Source organism: Peromyscus maniculatus, chromosome 2 (assembly GCF_049852395.1).
Source record: "Peromyscus maniculatus bairdii isolate BWxNUB_F1_BW_parent chromosome 2, HU_Pman_BW_mat_3.1, whole genome shotgun sequence".
Taxonomy (NCBI): Eukaryota; Metazoa; Chordata; class Mammalia; order Rodentia; family Cricetidae; genus Peromyscus; species Peromyscus maniculatus.
Window position 1 is genome coordinate 136537147 of NC_134853.1, and position 17544 is coordinate 136554690.

Below are 17544 nucleotides of genomic sequence, written 5' to 3' on the forward strand. Positions count from 1 at the left end.
GGTTTCTAATATACTAAGTGGGGGTTGAGGGAGAAGAACTGTATATCAAAAGGCAGGGCAATATCAGATGAATAGCAGGGCTCACTAGCCTCAAATCTGTATTCTCAGTGGAAACTGAATAGAACTTAAAAGTATAATCCAAACTACCATCTGTTACAAATTATAAATTGAGAGTCACGTCAAAAATAAAACTGATTCCCTCCCTTTAAAAAGCCCACCTCTGTAGTGGAACATCTTTGGTATTCCCTCAAGCAGAAAACCTCAGTTAAACTGCCGCTGAAATCCCTTTACTTAATGCAGTGAAAGGAGAGTATTTCCTTCTCCCATCCTGTAGCAGACATGTCAATGACTGTTATTAATTGGGAAGATGAGTGGACACCATCAGACTGCTTCCTCATTTGGCATCTCTCCTTATAGACATCATTGCTAAATTACCAGATTATGTATCTCACATTAACGGATTTTCTCTCTTCCAAATTTTAAATAACTTTCCTGTCAAGTTATGGCAGGGTAGGGAACGGTCTGCCAGGGACAGCCAGCTAGCCTGACAAGTCTGGGAATTCGGTTCTTGGCTGTTTTCAAGTCAGATTAATGGTCCCACAACATGGATGCTCTGAAAGTGGGTCTAAGGCTGTTCCAAGGGGTCCACGTCGCTCTTCACAACAAAAATGAATAACTGTGTGTCTATGAAGCCACATACAGTACTCGAGGCTGGCTGGAGGAAAGGACAGACCTAACGCCCCAGGGGTGAGGGCAGGAATGCTTCTTCCCCAAAATAACTCCATCCCCCCCAGGATTCATTTTCCATTTTTTACTTCCTAGATCACCTCATTATGTTAAATGAGTTTCATAAATTAGTGATCTGGAGACAGCACCGGACACTCCAATAGAATGTGGTGAATCACTCAAACCTGGGTATTCATTTGAAAACTTCATTATACTGAAAATAAATCAACACTATTTTTCCAGGCCACATCTCTTCTCCTCCACTGTGTGGGCGTTGGTCTCTGCAAGGGAGGAGGGGCATTTTTTTCTTTTCCCTTCCTTTCTTTCTTTCTTTCCCCCTCCTCACATGAACAGTATAGATGAGGCTTCGCCAGACCACAGTCATTATGAAAATCTATAGTTAATACACTCCCAATGTCAAAATGTCATGGATTTAAACACAGAACCCAAAATAAGAAAACTAACTGACCCTCTTAATTAAAAAAATATGGATTGTAAGATAATCAGCTTGATGGTGCATTTGGGTGGCCATGAAGACCTGGGCAGAGAGAAAGTAAGTAACGGGTACTTTTCTGCCTCTATGCTGATTTTTTTTAATTTAGCACTTCGTGCAAATCCAGATTAAAATAACTCCAGCTATTGATCCGAGCAGTGGAATTGACATTAATTTTAGTTCACTTCTCACTTTGCAAAGGGATCAATAGGAAGTAATAACAGCTGACATCCCCTCTGAAAGGAGGAGAAAGAAGGGCTGAAGACAGAAATCGAAAAGCAACCAAATAAATCATCAGCTACTTTTCCACGGCATCAGACAAACTCCAAACAGATTGCAAAAAGTCTTTGTTGAATTAACTAAACAAGGAGGAGGGATCAATCCACGAAGCTAAATAAATTGTCCGGCAGGCAGTGAGGTTGGACAGAGGGACCAACAAATATCGAGTTTTTAAAATTTCAAATCCTTGACGTGATGGGTTTGGTTCAGATTTGTATGTATGGGAGTTTGTTTGTTCCGTACACCCGACCTTGCTTTAAAGTGGATACAAAACGTCGGCTAACTGAATAATTAGTGGGATTACTAATTGCGTGGTTAAACATGCCAGAACCAAGACAAATGAAGAAGCTGGCTTTTAGAATGTGCAATTATCTGAGACGGGGCTGGTGCGTAGCGGTCCGCGCTCTCGGATGCAAACTAACCACTTTCCGTGTGGAAAAACCCAAAGCCAGACAGAAAGTCTCAGCCAGTGAGCTGTCTCCCACCCCTGCCTAGCTGGGGTCGGGGCCTCTTCACCCGCTCCGGGGATGGTCGTGCAAGGAAGCCGCGTCGCTGCTGCTGCTGCTGCTGGCTGTTGAGAGCCAAACCCACTTGGAAATGACTGCCACAAAGCAAGCTCTTTCCCAGAGCCCAGCTCAGGGCGCCCACCAAACTAGGACTCTGCTGGCAATTAAAATGCACACGCAACGCTCCTCTGCTTATTACAACAGGTGACATTTTTGTGGTCTCTGAACCGTTTCCAAAAGCCATGACTTAAAATAATAGAACAAATTAAACGATATTTTTCCTTTGCATAAATAAACTTTTAAAAAATTAACGGGCAACTTAAAAAGCAAAGAACAATGGGAAATGAGGCCAGAATAGCGGGGGGTTGTGAAGAATGGAGGAAAGAATTTTTTTTTTTAAGTTCACAGACTTCGCTTGAAGAGAATTCCCCCGCACACCGAATGCCCAGCGGGTATGTGGAAACACCGCCCTAACAGAAATTTTACCACCATGTGCGAGGGCTCAGGGAGCATAAGGCTAATGCGACTCCCAGGCTAGGGCCGACGCCTGCGATTCAGACCGGCCGGGTAACCCGTGGCACATTTGGATCTAGAACCAGGTCCTGCTTGGCCATCGGATGCGAATCCGCGACAGCCTGACCCATCTGAGAGCACGCGGAAGAGGGGATGCTGAGCGTGCGGGTGCAGATTTCAGCCACCAAGAGTCTCAACTCAGGGGTGAAAAATAACTCTTTTAGGGAAAACGAGGGAACAAGAGGAGAAGGAGAAACCTCTATAAACTCGGGGTCAACGCTGAGCCAAACCCACCACTCGGTGGCCTGACCCCTCTCGCTTGTCTTTGTACAAAGACCCCAACAACCTCCGCTCGAAACAGTTTAACTTTGGGGAACCAAGGCGCCGGTCCCGGAAGAAACACAAACCCGGGGACCCAGGTCTGAAGGCGCACACTGCCTGGGGGCAGGCGCTGGAAGCAGCCTGTTTTGGACCAAAGTCCAAGGACCCGGAGCCCCTAAACCGCCCCGCCTCGCGGGTCACCCGGACACGGTGACCGCGCGCCCCTTTAGCCGGCAGCCCCGGACTCCTCCACTCCGCTCCGAATGAGGGCGAGTGCGGAGCCGCAAGGCCCTCGCGGTTCCCGGACTGCGGGCGTGGGGTGTAGCAGGTAGGGGCTCGGCGGTTCCCCCAGCCACCGCCCGGCCGCAAAACCCCGGCACGGCTGGAGAACAGGTGTGTCCCGGCTCGCTCCGCGCCCCGGCCCCGGTAGAGCGCCGCCACCAAGTCCTCGGCCTTGCCCCACCTCGCCCGCCCGGAGCGCAGCGAGAGAACTCACACCACTTCGCCCCGGGCTCTGCCGACCGGGAGGGATCCGAACGGGAAACGCCCGCCTCGCTTTTTCTCGACGCTCTTTCTGTCTTTACCCCTTCGCTCATTTTCCCTTTGCGGGAAAAGCCGGGGGTGGAGTGGTGGGGGGCGCCGGGCCCCAGCCTGTTTGGTTCCGCTCAGTCTTACTCGCTGCTTCCTCCCTGATCGCCCCCTTCTCGTTTTATCCCCCCCCCCCGCGCCACCGAACCCCCAATTGCCTCTTCAAGCCGAGGCCACAGCGGAGGCGGGAGGTAGGTCGTGGCTGCAGGACATCGTGAGCAGGGAACGCGGGTGCTTTCCCTTTCGGCTGTTTCTGGAGCAGCGATAGGGCACAGGCGCGAGACCTGGGACGACTCAGGCCACCCAGACAGGGCCGCGCCCCATCCGGGTGGCCCTGGCCCTAAGCACTCCAGCCACCCGATGTGCGTCCGGCTCCCGGCCCCAGGCCCCGGGCCTTGACTGGAGCGGTGACCCGGACCAGCGCGTTCTTAATGGGAAAGGAGAATGTGTCCTCTGCTTTCCAACACCCCGAGCCCCCCGTCACCTCGGGGCTCCAAAACGCCCTCGCCGGCCACGGGCACCCGGGCCTCGAGCTCTTGCAGGGGACACTGTAGCGCAGGACGAACCTCGCATCCCTAGATGGCCTCACCACCGTGGGCGGCCTCGCCCGGGGGGCCATACGGAAGCTCTCCGCCCAAGTTTGTTGTGCCCTGGAAGAAAAGCCTTTCTCTTACAAAGCACAAAGGCGAAACGCCCAGGCCGAGCCCTGAAAAGGCCCGGGTTGGGGGTGGGGGGCGGCCGGAGGCTCCGGAGCGCCGTGGCTGGGCCGGGCTCCGGGCGGAGAAGGTCGCTCGGGCCGGGGTGACGAGCGCGGCGGCGGTGGCCGCGCGACTGCAGCAACCGGCGTGCTCGCTGAAAAGTTTTGCTCTCAAGTCGGGAGAAGAGAAATTGTTACTCAGTTTAAGGTAGGTCGAAGATTTAAAAAAAAAAAAAAAAAAAAAAACTATAAAAAGAGCAAGGCGCCCGGTTTTACAAATCGTCCTTCCGCCTCGCTCCTTAGAATCGCTGGAAGAGGGGATCCCGACCCCCCAAATCCCAGGAGACCAGCACGGATCGCGCTGCTCCAAGGCCTGGCCAGTCCAGCCCAGCGGAGCAGGGAGTTTACCGGTTATATGTAGCACGGTTCACCTCAGTGGCAGCACCTGCCTTCTTCCTGGGGGCGGAGGATTCCCCCATCCCACCCCCACGCTCTCCTTCCACGTCGTTCACACCCTCCCCTGCCAGGAAAAAGTAAACCCGAGCCTCCGGGGACCCCAAGGCTCCGGAGTCTCCCGGATACCCCACCAGGTCGGCAGTGTGTTGTGCGGCTGTGATCGGTTCTCAACGGATCGCCCCTTTTCCTATCCCGCCCGCCGCCTCAGATTCCCCACTGGGTACCACCTCGCCCCGGCCCCGCTGGAAATCACAGCAGGGTGCACCGGGGAGCCAGGCAAGAGGGCTTACTCGTGGTCGACCCAAACAAAGTGGAAATGGGGCTTATAAAAAGATGGAGAAGTCCTGCTCCCTTCCCCTGGCTATCCCCCTCGCCCTCCCTACTTGTCCAATTCCAGCGTCTGGTCCCTCCCCCTTGCACCCCCCAAATAAAACACATTAAGGAAAACTCAAGACGGAAAGTTTGAGTGAGGCAGCGCACAGAGCGCGCCGGGCACCGACAGCCAAGGGGCTCGGTCGCCAGGATGTAAGACACGGCAGTGCAGGTCCCAGTCCCTGCCCCTGTCGCAGGGGAGCCGCCCGAATCCCTGGGCGACCAACCCGGAAAGTTAGCCAGGTTCCTCAGCAACCCGGCCGCCCTCGCGCCCACCCCTCTCGTGTACGCACACGCATCCACACCCCTTGCTAGGCTCCATACTTGCCGTGGAAATTCCTGGGGAGAACGGTCGCACTTTTCAGGACACCGTGGTAAGAAGACGGGGAGTGTGGTGCATGAAAAGTCCCGGGTGCGCAGGGCCGGCGGAGGCAGCGGCGGCGGTGGCGGCGGCAGCGGCAGCGGCAGCAGCAGCAGCAGCAGCAGCAGCAGGCGGCTGGCCCCGGGTTTGTGCTCGCGAGCTGCCTGGGATTGCATGTACAGATCAAGAGACTCGGTTGGTGTGAGAGAAGAGCAGTGCTGCCTCTCAGCGCTGGCTCTAATCAGTGAATGAGCCTCCACTCTCCCAGGGACTCGGAGGCGCACACACGCGCGCGCGCGCGCGCACACACACACACACACACACTCACACACACATGCACGCACACATTCTCTCACACTCACACACATACAGGCACTCTGAGCACTGAATACATTAGGGTACTAAGGGACTCTGGGAAATGGAGTCCAGACCCCGGGCACTCCGGGAGAACAGACCTATCTGCCCTCACTAGAGGGCTGGATGGTGTTGGGTGGCCCGCCCCAGTGGAAACTACAGAGGTCTTCTGCCTTTGTTTACATCTCTCCTCCTTACCCTCCGGAGATTTCTGAATGAGTGGTTGGTGCGCGATTCTTTCTGGAACCAAAGTGACCAAAAGGAAATGGGTAAATCTTTTAAGACTGACGTCAGGGCTGCTCACTGACCACCAAACCTTGGCTCCATTATAAAACTCTACCCTTTTCCTGGAAGATCTACCTGCTGTTTAGTACTTTGAACGCTACTTTGGGTCTTCGCCTGTAAAAATAAAATTATAAGTAAATACGAATAAAATCGACTTTTAGAGAAAGAGGAAAAGGGCCTAGTTACATCCAGATTTGTGAATAAAAATTTTTCACCACTGTCACTGATGTTTATACTATAGCTCTCTCTTCAAATTGTTTAATTCATCAAGTACGAAAGATATATTGGGGAAATGGACAAAGAATTAATGAACCTTCTTGGAGCCAGGCTATGAGACTGAATGCCTTTACATAATCTCATTTAACCCTTTATTTCTGGAGCTAATATTACTAGTTTATAAAAAGAAGGAATTGAGGCTGAGAGGGTTTTACAATTAGAGCAGGTAGGTAGTCCTAGCTCAGAGAGCAAAGCCCAACCCAAAGCTAATCCTGGTTTTAGAAGTAATTCCTTTGCTTTGTGGCTTGGTTTCTGAAAAGTCAGACTTCTCATCTGGAAAAAAATTCTCTTCCCCTAAGATACATGAGGATAACCCATCCTGCCGAACCTCACAGGATTGCAAATAGTCTAAAACAGAATGAAACTAATGTTCTGTTCTGATATGACTGTATCATCCTTTTTTCTCATGTTTAGCATGTGTCTAAATGGTCCACGTTCACGTTTTGTGTAGAGCTGGGCTCCATGGTTGATGCCTGTGATCCCAGCACCAAAGCGGCAGATGCAGGAGGACTGTTGCAAGTTCCAGGCCAGCCTGGTCTACACAGGGAGTTCCAGGCCAGCCTGGTCTACACAGGGAGTTCCAGGCCAGTCTGGTCTACACTGGGAGTTCCAGGCCAGCCAGGTCTAGAAATGAGACCCTGTCTCAAGCAAACAACAATAATAACTAAGTTTCTATGTCGTGATTGCATTTAAAATATTTAATTAATGCTGGGCAGTGGTGGCTCACTCCTTTAATCCCAGCACTTGGGAGGCAGAGGCAGGAAGATCTTTGTGAGTTCAAGGCCAGCCTGGGCTACAGAGTGAGTCCAGGAAAGGCTCCAAAGCTACACAGAGAAACTTTGTCTCAAAAAAGAGAGAAAGAAAGAAAGAAAGAAAGAAAGAAAGAAAGAAAGAAAGAAAGAAAGAAAGAAAGAAAGAAAGAAGAAAGAAAGAAAAAAAGAAAGAAAAAAAGAAAAAGAAATGAAAAGAAAAGAAAAAAATAGCAACTCTTTAAATGAGTAGCCAATAGGCTCACCTAGAATTCTGTGTCCATAACCATCTCCATTCACGGGATTAAGTTTGCTTAGGAACTTCTAAGTCTTTATCCACATCAGTAATGTACTGGTACTACTGTTTTACTAGACTGCTCTTTCCTGTTGGATTATAAACGTCATGTGGGCAAGAACTATGTCTGTTTGTCATGTGTTCAAGACTATCTCCTCAGTACCTAACAATGTCAGGATACAAAATTATTAAAAATGAACAAATATGCCTAGCATGTGCAAGGCCATGGATCAGATAAACAGAGAGAGAGAGAGAGAGAGAGAGAGAGAGAGAGAGAGAGAGAGAGAGAGAGAGAGAGAGAGAAGAGAGAGAGAGAGAGGACTCCTGTCCATAAATAGCTTACCATCTAGAAGAGGACCAAAGAACGAGTTGCCATCAGTGTGACCGCTGCTGTAATTAGGGTGACCACATATCTGTTGGTCAGAGAAAAGTTTAATCATAAAAGGGCCACTATCACTAATTTTGTCGGGGTGACAAGTGAACAGAGACCATCCTGGGCTGAGCAAGTCTGATGGCCACCCTAGGAACACAAACTATCTCACTCATTAATTTAGCAAGTATTTACTGAGCCTCCCCCTGCAGTGTATTGAAGGAATCACGGGCCACTTGTGGTCCCTGGAAACTGAAATGCGAGGCATTCAGCTCAAGAGATAGGCAGAAGTGGGTCACATCACAACAGGCTTTGTGTACTAAAGTAAGGAAAGTAGACTTGATCCCAGAGATGAGGAGAAACCCTAAAGGGTATGACATGGTAGACTTTCTATTTTAAGACAATCGCTAGTCAAAGGAACGGCAGAATGGAAGTAAAACAAGAGGCAAGGAGACTAATTAGAAACTCTGCTGCAGGTGACCGTTGAGAAGTCCCTGGACCAAGCTTCTGGGCTAGTAAGCAAAGGAGAGACAGGAAATATCGTGGAGGAATCGAAAGGCAGAATCAGCCAAATCAAGCCATTTTACCTCAGGAGATGACAGCGGAAATCTTTTTTGTTTTTTGAGCTGAGGATCGAAACCAGGGCCTTGTGCTTGCTAGGCAAGCGCTCCTCCACTGAGCTAACCCCAGCAGAAATCTTTACATGAGTTCTAGTACTTACAAGATGCTGTTCGTCCTGTTTGTTTTTGTTTATTGAGGTAGGATTTCACACTGTAGCCCAGGTTGGCCTGATCAAACTCCTGATCCTCCTGCTTCAGCCTTCCAAATTCTGGGTTGTAGACATGCGCCACCACATCCAACTTGGTTCTTTGTATTTTAACATTCAGAAATGGTAAAAAGGCTCCTTCAGATCAGCTTGCAGAGTTCCCCTAAAATCCAGGTCACAATCTTATTTACAACTCGTAAAAAGCCCCATGTCAGCTCAACCATCAAGGCAGATGTTTTAGCAACTATCATCTGCAGTGTTCTGCACTGAGATGCAAATATTTAGAAAGTAGAGTAGTCGCTCTCTACAAGGACAGTATAATGAAAAGCTTAAACGCAAAACAATAGCAAAAACATACAATGCAAAACTGAACGTGTAATACCACACTAATTCACAGGTCACGTGTTTGGCAACCTTGGCTATCCAAAACACAATGAGGCAGGAAATAAGCAAAAAGAGTCCCAGAATAGCCAAAATAAACATTACAAAGTCTATGCACTAAAGTTAATACATTTTGCTCCTAGGAGAACCCCACAGGCCTTCACTCAGAGGTGATTTACTCTTTCTTAGGTACAATTCTAATAAGCTTGATTATTTGGCTTTCCCATTTACAGACGATTAAGATTGTCGAATTAAAAGGGGGCAGCCATTAAAGAGAATGAGATAGACTTGGATGGACTGACATGGAAGGAGGCCTACGATATACCATCAAGTAAGAAAACAGAGGTCAAAGAACAGTGTACATAACATGATGTGGTATTTGTATGTACAATGCATGCACACCCCTCCACAGACAAAGGCTCGAAATGAAATATCCTAAGCGGCTAACATCAGTTCTGTCCAGGCAATGGGAAAGTGTGTATCCAAGGACAGGAATAAAGAGAAGTGTGTACGTGTGTGTGAATTCAAGTGCATGTATGTGTCTGTACAAGTATATGTTTGGGAAAATAAGAGTGTATGATATATGCAGGCCTGTAGAGGCCTGTATGTATGTGGACAACCTCCAGGGTTCTTTCTCAGGCACCATCTACCATTTTTTTTTTTTTTTACCTTCTTTTGTTTTGGAGACAGGATTTCTCTATTGACTGTCCTGGAACTCACTGTGTCGTCCAGCCTGGTCTCAAGCTCAGAGATCCATCTGCTGCTGCCCCCACCCCCCACACATACAAGTGCTGGGATTAAAGTCATGTGCTACCATGCCTGGCTTCCATTTATTATTTTATGTGTATGAATGTTCTGCCTACATGCATGTGTGTGCACTGTGTGCATGCCTGGTGCCCGTGGAGGTCAGAAGGGAGCGTCAGATCTCTTGGAACTAGAGCATGGATGGCTGTGAGCCACCATGGGAGTGCTGGGCACTGAAACCCAGGTCCTCCAAAAGAGCAACAAGTGCTCCTAACCACTGAGCCAACTCTCCAGCCCCCACCACTCACCTAATTTTTGAGGAAGTCTCTCACTAGGACCTGGAACTCGATGATTAGGGTATGCTGGCTGATCACAGGAATCCTCCTGTCTCAGCCTCCCCCATGCTGGGCTTACACCCCCCCCCCCCCCCCCCCCCCCCCCGACAACACTCAGTATTTTATGCAGGTGCTGAGGGTGAAATTCAGGTCCTTTTTGCTTGTGTGTCAGGCACTTTACTAACCATCTCTCCAGCCCCATGGCTTCATGCTTCACACATTCCTGTTTCTTTCCAATGCAAATATACTAGCTTGGTAGTTTGACTATCCATTACAAAGTATGTAAAAAGTAGTACCAGAACAAGTACATTGAGAACAAACAATATAAAACCCAGCAGAGAGCCTGGCAATGGTGGAGCACATCTTTAATCCCAGCACTCGGAGGCAGAGGCAGGCGGATCTCTGTGAGTTCGAGCCTGGTCTACAGAGTGAGTTCCAGGACAGCCAGGGCTACACAGAGAAACCCTGTCTCAAAAAAAAAAAAGGAAAGAAAAAAATAGAGTGACACACACACACACATGCACATGCATACATCATGTCAGTCTCTAAGGATGGGAAGTCAAGAGCTTCCATTGTTGCCAATTGTTTTTGCTTTTGAGGAAATTTTTCTCTCCATAGGCTAGGTTGGCTTCGCATGAACAAACCTCTTGCCTCAGCCTCCTAAAGACTGGGATTAAAGGTGTGTACCATCACTCCCAGCAAAGATATTGCTTTATATAAAAGCAGAAGTGATACAGAGCATGGGAAGGTCCTCAAAGTCAACATTCAATAATTGCCTATTGAGTGTCTGCCAACTGCAGTCCCTAAGAACACAGAAGTAAATCAGATAACCCCTGCTAGAGGAGCTCCAGCAGCAGAGATGGATTTGAAAATACGTACGTGGGGTACAGTGTGAGCAGAGCTGGGGTACGGTGTGAGCAGGGCTGGGGTACGGTGTGAGCAGAGCTGTCATGAAATTCTGAATACACTTGGAGGAAACACATGGGGAAGACCTTAACTCAGCCTGGAGACCTTGCGTAAGGAGTTGTCAACAGCCATGGATATTCGAAAAGTAACTATTTTATGAGCCAATGTTTATGCTTGATTAAATATAACCATGCTGTGGGGCTGGAGATGGCTCAGCGGTTGAGAGCACACACTGCTCTTGTAGAAAGCTTGCATTTGGTTCCAAGCACCCATATCTGGTAGCTGACGACTGCCTGCAATTCTAACTCCAAAGGATCTGATGCCCTCTTCTGGCCTCTGTGGGCATCTCATGCATGTGCATAAACCTACATACAGACTTAGTCCCATGTGCGTAATTAAAAAGGACGATAAATGAAACTTTAAAAAAAAAAAAAAAGGGGGGGGGGGAAGCCAAAAATGACTATTGAATGGGATGGCGGCGTTTTAAATAGACTTTGAATGGGAAGTACACTTCAGGACAAGAAATAGTATATGCAAAATCACAGAAACGTGACATTTCTTAGTGCTTTTAGATAGTATATCTAAAACTGTTCTAGCAAACAGAGGTGTGATGAGTATTGGTGTGTAAGGCGGTATCTAAGCCACTTCACACTTGGAAATTATGTATCTCCCTCCCCCCCCCAAGACAGGGTTTCTCTGTGTAGCTTTGCGCCTTTCCTGGAACTCACTTGGTAGCCCAGGCTGGCCTCGAACTCACAGAGATCCGCCTGCCTCTGCCTCCCGAGTGCTGGGATTAAAGGCGTGTGCCACCACTGCCCGGCAATCTTTTTTTTAATCTTGAAAAATAAGGAGCTGAAGAGATGGCTCAGAGGTTAAGAGCACTGGCTGTTCTTCCAGGAGATGTGGGTTCAGTTCCCAGCACCCACATGGTGGCTCACAACTGCCTGTAACTGCATCTCCAGTGGATCTGACACTCACACAGATATACCTGCTGACAAAATACAAATGCACCTAAAATAAAAACAAATAAATCATTAGAAAAACAAAAACAAAAAAATTAAAATATATATATAGTTACGCTTTAAGTAAACTTCAGAAACCTGAGGGACATCAAGCCAGCACTTTCTTATTTCTCATGTGTAATGTCAGATAATCCAGGGAAACTTGACATTAATCTGGAAAACAAAGGAATAGGAGTTATAAAGGAAGACTGGATGGGGAAGAGTCATTGACAGATGGCTGATCTTGGCTGTCAGCTTGGCTGGATCTGGAATCAACTAAGGTGCTGGCCACATCTGTGAAGGATTTTATAAGTGGGAAGACCAACCCGAAATGTGAGTGGCACCTTTGGGTGGCAGCCAGATAAAGGAGGTCCAAGAGGGAAGCTTTGTTTTTTATTTCATTGACTCCATAACTGACTGCCGACCTCACTTACTGCTGTCGCCACCACTGGGCCACCACATAGCCTTTCTGATGTCAGAACCCTGCCTCCTCAGGTTCCCGAGGTGGGCTAGGTATCTCTCCAGAAACCCTCCAGGCCTTCAGTGCCGGACTGGTACTGCTGAGGTTTCCAGTCACGTGAATTAAATTGCCACCCAGGTCTCCATCTCTCCAGTTCAAAGATAGCTGTCGTCAGACTACTCAAGACAATCTAATGAATCTCCTTTGTACTATATACCCATTCTATCCATTCTGCTCCTCTAGAGAATCCTCACTAATGCAGGTCTCATCTGTCACATGTCCCAACATCCAGCTCACTCCTCTTTGTACTCCAGGACTTTGCTCAGGCATGATCTCTTCAGGAAGCCACCTTGCCCAGCAGCCCTTTCCTCTGAAGCCTGCCCTCCTAGTATCCAGTGCATTTATCGATCCAGTTACCACATGGTTTCGGAACACTGAATTAAACTTTCCAACTCCACTAGGAGACTTGATTTTCTTAAAGTAGAAATCTGTCTTCACTCAATTGTGTGAAACACACTTCGTAGTACAGATCCTAGTATGTGAGGGGATGAACGTATTTAAATAAGAGGTCAGGATTCAAGAATCACTCCCTGGTCTAGATGCTAAGGTTCTTGACGGGAGGGGCCGCTTGACTTATCACAGCATCCCACACACTAACAATCACTGAAATATCACCGTGGGTGATTGAGAAATATGTACCATGAATGAGTGAACAGCTAGGGAAAAAAATTCTCAAGACAGAAATGACATGATCAGACCGGGATTTAGAAAAATGGCTTTGAAGAGACAATGTTAAATATAGACCAAAGAGTGGACAAGACCGGAGGGGGGGAAATAACAGGGGAAAAACTACTCAACAAAACGAAAGTAAGTAAAAGAGCATCTGTTCCAGGCCAATGTGACCAGACGTTTGCATTTCTTTCTCAGGGCTGATGCCATTCTCTAGGGAGTCCCTGATAGAGGACATGCAGCCAGCTCATTCTGGAAGCTTCCCTGTCCTGAACCCCCATCAGACTGGTGCCTTCCTGTACATTTGGAGGTCACAGAGGGCAGTGGCTACGTCTTATTCATCTTAGTATCTCCAATGCCTAGGACGCGACTGCTCAATAAATGTTTGCTGAATGAATGGACACATAAATTGATCTATTAGTATACTGTACTCGAGCTCTGACCAAGACACAGAGGACCCTACTGATCCCCAGTGTACAGGTTTCTGGATACAGGAGACAGAACAAATAAAGGAAGACTGGATCCGGAGGCACACCTATTCCTCGGGTAACACCGGGTAAATTTCTCTCTCTGACCCCTCCATCCTCATTCTGAAGAATAACCCTCATTGAGTGAAAATCAATAAAAGTCATTTTAAGGGAAGTAGGTTTAGAAAAAGGCCCTGAAGGAGACGAAAGACAGCGGGGAACTTCAAGTTCAACCAATTTGGAATTTTCTTTCCTTTTTATAAGAATTTGTAAGCTTTCAAAAAAAAAAAAAAGACTCTTTAACAAGATAAGAAATCTGCTTTTCACATTGTCTTTCAAAATAAATCCCTCTCCGTCACACAAACACAAACCCATAGCCTTGCTGACCACTCCAAACCCACTGTAATTTTAGATTTCCGAAAAGTAAAAAAATAATTTCACAGCACAAATTAGAAATGCCCTGGTTCGCAGCTCAGCATCAGTAAGAAGCTGTCTGCAGGCAGCTATCAAGACTTTCTGCTAGTGTAAACCGCTTAGATTGGTGGTCCGGGAATCCAACAAGTGTCTGCCGACTTCATGCCAGAGGCACCAGGAAGACGCTATAGGCAATGCTCACCCCACACCTGCCCCCCAAAGAAACAAGATGAGCTTCTCCCTGTGCTAAGGAGCTTATGGGTCTATGATGGTAACTCATAATCACAAGAAGTTAAATCAGATCCAATTCATCTATTTATCTATTTATCTTTTCATTTTGTGAGTATTTATTTGCCTATACGTACATATGTACATAGTGTGCCTTGTGCCCCCAGAGGTTAAAAGAGGTTGTTGGATCCTCTTGAAGTTACAGAGGGTGTGAGCCACCATGTCGATGCTGAGAACTGAACCTGGGTCCTCTGCAAGAGCAGCCAGAGCTCTTGACAGCTGGGCCATCTCTCTAGCCTGTCCCCCAACTCAACTATAATGCAGATAAAATGTATCCAGGGAGCAACAGAAACAAACTGTTGAAGGTTTTGGAGGCCAGAGAGAGCTACATGGTTTCAAGTCCTTCCATTGCTTTGGAACAAGGTGAGACTTAGAAGTAAGGCACTAATGAAGATATGATTTTAACACTAAAAGATGGAAAGTATTACCAAAAGAGTATCCAGGGAGGGACTGACCTAGAGAGAGCATCATGAAGAGAGTTGTTAAAATCTGAGATGGATTACAGCCCGCAGTCAACAGTCCCTGAAGGCAGGCCTGGGTGTGAATCTCGTCTCTACTGCTTATGGGTTGGGTGACTTACACACATTTATCTTCTCTGAAGCTCACTTTCCACAATCTCAAAACAGAGACACTCAAGTGTCAGCACACCTGCTTCGTAAAGGTGACGAGGAGCTAAGGATGTGATGTCCACTGTGGTTCTTGGCAAATAATAGCATTGCATCAGCAATGGCGCTGTGCTATTCCTCCCAAGTGCACCTCTGCGGCTTGAAACATTTAGGGAACAGAAAAGAATGGTTATTTTCAAAGAATGGAACAGTCCTGCCTGCAGAACAGACTGCCCTCCTGCGTTCACTCTAACCAGCAAAGCAAATTTCCCTCCTGACGGCTGTGCAGAGCAGGGTTAGCATCCTGGCTGTTGTGTTTGTTTATTTGTTTAGAGACAAGGTCTCACTATTTATCCCTGGCTGGCCTTGAACTCACAAAGATCTGCTTCCCATGTGCTAGAATTAAAGGCCTTCACCATCATACCAGTCCTTGTTGTTTGATTTTGAATCATTCCTCTCTATTTCTAAAAGTACCCCGAGTCCCACTCACTTTCATGTGTCGTCTTGAACTTTACACTTACTTATCTTGTGTATGTGCTCACACCTACCGCAGCACTCATTCGGAGGTCGGAGGACCATTTGGAGGAGTTGGTTTTCTTTTTCTACCATGTGGTTTCCAGGGATTGAACTCGGGTCACCCGTCTTGGCAGGAAGCGCCTTTACCCACTGAGTCCGCTGAACCCATCCTCCAATTTTGTTTGTTTTATTTTGTTGACAGTAGAATGCTTCTGGGGGAAAGAAAAGCTGTGTGGATTTCAGATTTTCTTTGCATTTCTTCATTCATTGATTCAGCCTTACCTGTGTGAAGTGTTGCTTACAGAACCTGCCTCTGTTTTCACCTTCTGCCTCAAGCCTGATATCATCCAGCTGTTGCTGTCTCCCCCCTCCTCCTCTTTTTCTTCTTTTGAGTCAAGATCTGGCTCTGTAGACCAGGCTGACCTCCCAGAGGTCCTCCAGCCTCTGCCTCCCGAGGGCTGCGATTAAAGGTGTGCTCCACTAATCCAGCTGCAACAGACTTCTTATAACAATAGCAGATTTCAAAAACAACAACAACCAAAAATAAAAATAATAAAAAGAGCAGATGTTTACATCCACTTCAGAAGATTAAATTATGGCCGTCTGCTGATTTAGGATAAAGTCCCAAATCCTGAACCTGGCCTCCGAGGCCCTGCATGCGGTCACCGTACCTACATTTCCTCTGTGTGCCTTCTCCTCTTCCCTCTCCTTCCTCTGGGTCTCACCTTCTCTCTCACCTCAAGGTCTTCCTCTCGTCCCCTCTCCTGTCACTCTCTACCCACTACCTAGCTCTGTTTTGCACTGTTTTTCTTTTTGTTTGTTTTGTTTTGTTTTTCAAGATAGGGTTTCTTTGTGTAGCCCTGGCTGTCCTGGAACTTGCCCTATAGACCAGGCTGGCCTCGAACTCAGAGATCCTTCTGCCTCTGCCTCCTTAGTTCTGTGATTAAAGGCGTGCGCCACCACCGCCAGCTTCCAGCTCTGTTTTTGTGCTTAATACACTGTGCTGTGATGATGTGTTTAACATGTTTAAATCCCCTTCTAAAATATGACCTTCTGGGCAACCAGGCTATCAGGCCTTACCTGCCTTCCCTTTTATTTTTTCTTCTCCCAAGCACTTCACTTGGAGTCTGGGACAATGTTAGTACTCAAGAAAGGTTGAGACAGTAGAGTTGTCAGATTCTGTCCACTGACCAGATACATAACCAGAAGGAGCATGAGAAGTCAGAAGATACCGTCTGGAGTGTGGTCTAGCCTCGAATAGAGACGAGATGATCTAGAAAGCAAATATGCACAGTTCTAAGTATAGGTGTCGATAGTAGTGGCGACACAGGCGAGAACGGAGTCCTGATGTGGACATGGTGACGTCAGTCCCATGATTGGAGGGCATGGCTAGGAGGGGATGGCGGACAGGATGCATGCTAATTAGCCAGTCCGCTCCTGTCGACATCTGTAAGTTCTAACCTAAGAACGGAGTGTGCTTCCTCCTTTATGCTCTTAAAGGTGTCCAAAGTAAGTTACCTGGCCAGCCTACCAGAAGATCGTATGAACTTGGAAATGTTGGATGATATGGGGGGGAGGGAGGGGAAATGGGGACAAGAATGTGACAAGGAATGGGAATGACTCAAGCTGAAGGAAAAGGCTGAACTGAAGACAGTGTGGGAGGTGCTAGCTATGAAATGAAAGAGCACGATGCTAGCCCCTTGTAAGAGAGTGACATCACTTAGTCCTTACAAAGAGAAAGAGGGGGCTGGCGAGAAGGGCAGCCCTGGCATCCACAGTTTACAGATACAGCAAGAGAAGCTCAAAGCAAGGACTTCTGAAAGAGTCAAGACAGCTAAGACAAAAAAAAAAAAAAAAAAAAAAAAAAAACAGAAAGGAAAAGTAAAGCCAATTATCTGCACATAAACAGATAACTGAAGAGAAACATCGGAGGAAGGGGCATCGGGAAGTCACCACGAGATCCTTTCTCTGAAACTTGCAAAGTCTTTTCAGTGGGGAACAACACTGAAGTGACAGTGTGGCACCTCTCTTTGAACGCAGAGCGAACCCTGCCACGCAGATCCTTCACTGCACTCGGGAAGTAAGTGCCCACTGCTTTCTGGACCACTGAGCTTCACTGTCAGCCGCCATTCTTTTCCCAAGAGAGAAGTAACTTCAGTGAGATGGAAAATCCGAAATTCCATACTAGGATGCTGGGCTTCAAAACAAGCTTACAGTAGAGAAAAGAAGTTATTCAGGACCCAAGGAAGTTCATCTTGGTTGTAGTGAGTGTGAGATGAGATGTGCTTGCC

The 17544-nt window shown here is 47.6% G+C and overlaps 1 protein-coding gene across 3 annotated transcripts in view; it reads right to left on the reverse strand.

The window, feature by feature from the left end:
• The window catches only part of Rnf220 (ring finger protein 220), a 236326-nt gene extending 230648 nt beyond the window's left edge, over positions 1 to 5678 (reverse strand). Inside the window, exon 1 of one of the 3 annotated variants that reach the window (XM_042271697.2) lies at positions 5280 to 5678. The gene's annotated coding sequence lies outside the window, so the exon portion shown is untranslated. Of the gene's footprint in view, positions 1 to 3334; positions 3550 to 5279 lie in introns of those variants that run through there. The other 2 variants (XM_042271695.2, XM_076564869.1) reach the window with 2 other exon arrangements.
• Positions 5679 to 17544: the final 11866 nt, after the last annotated feature.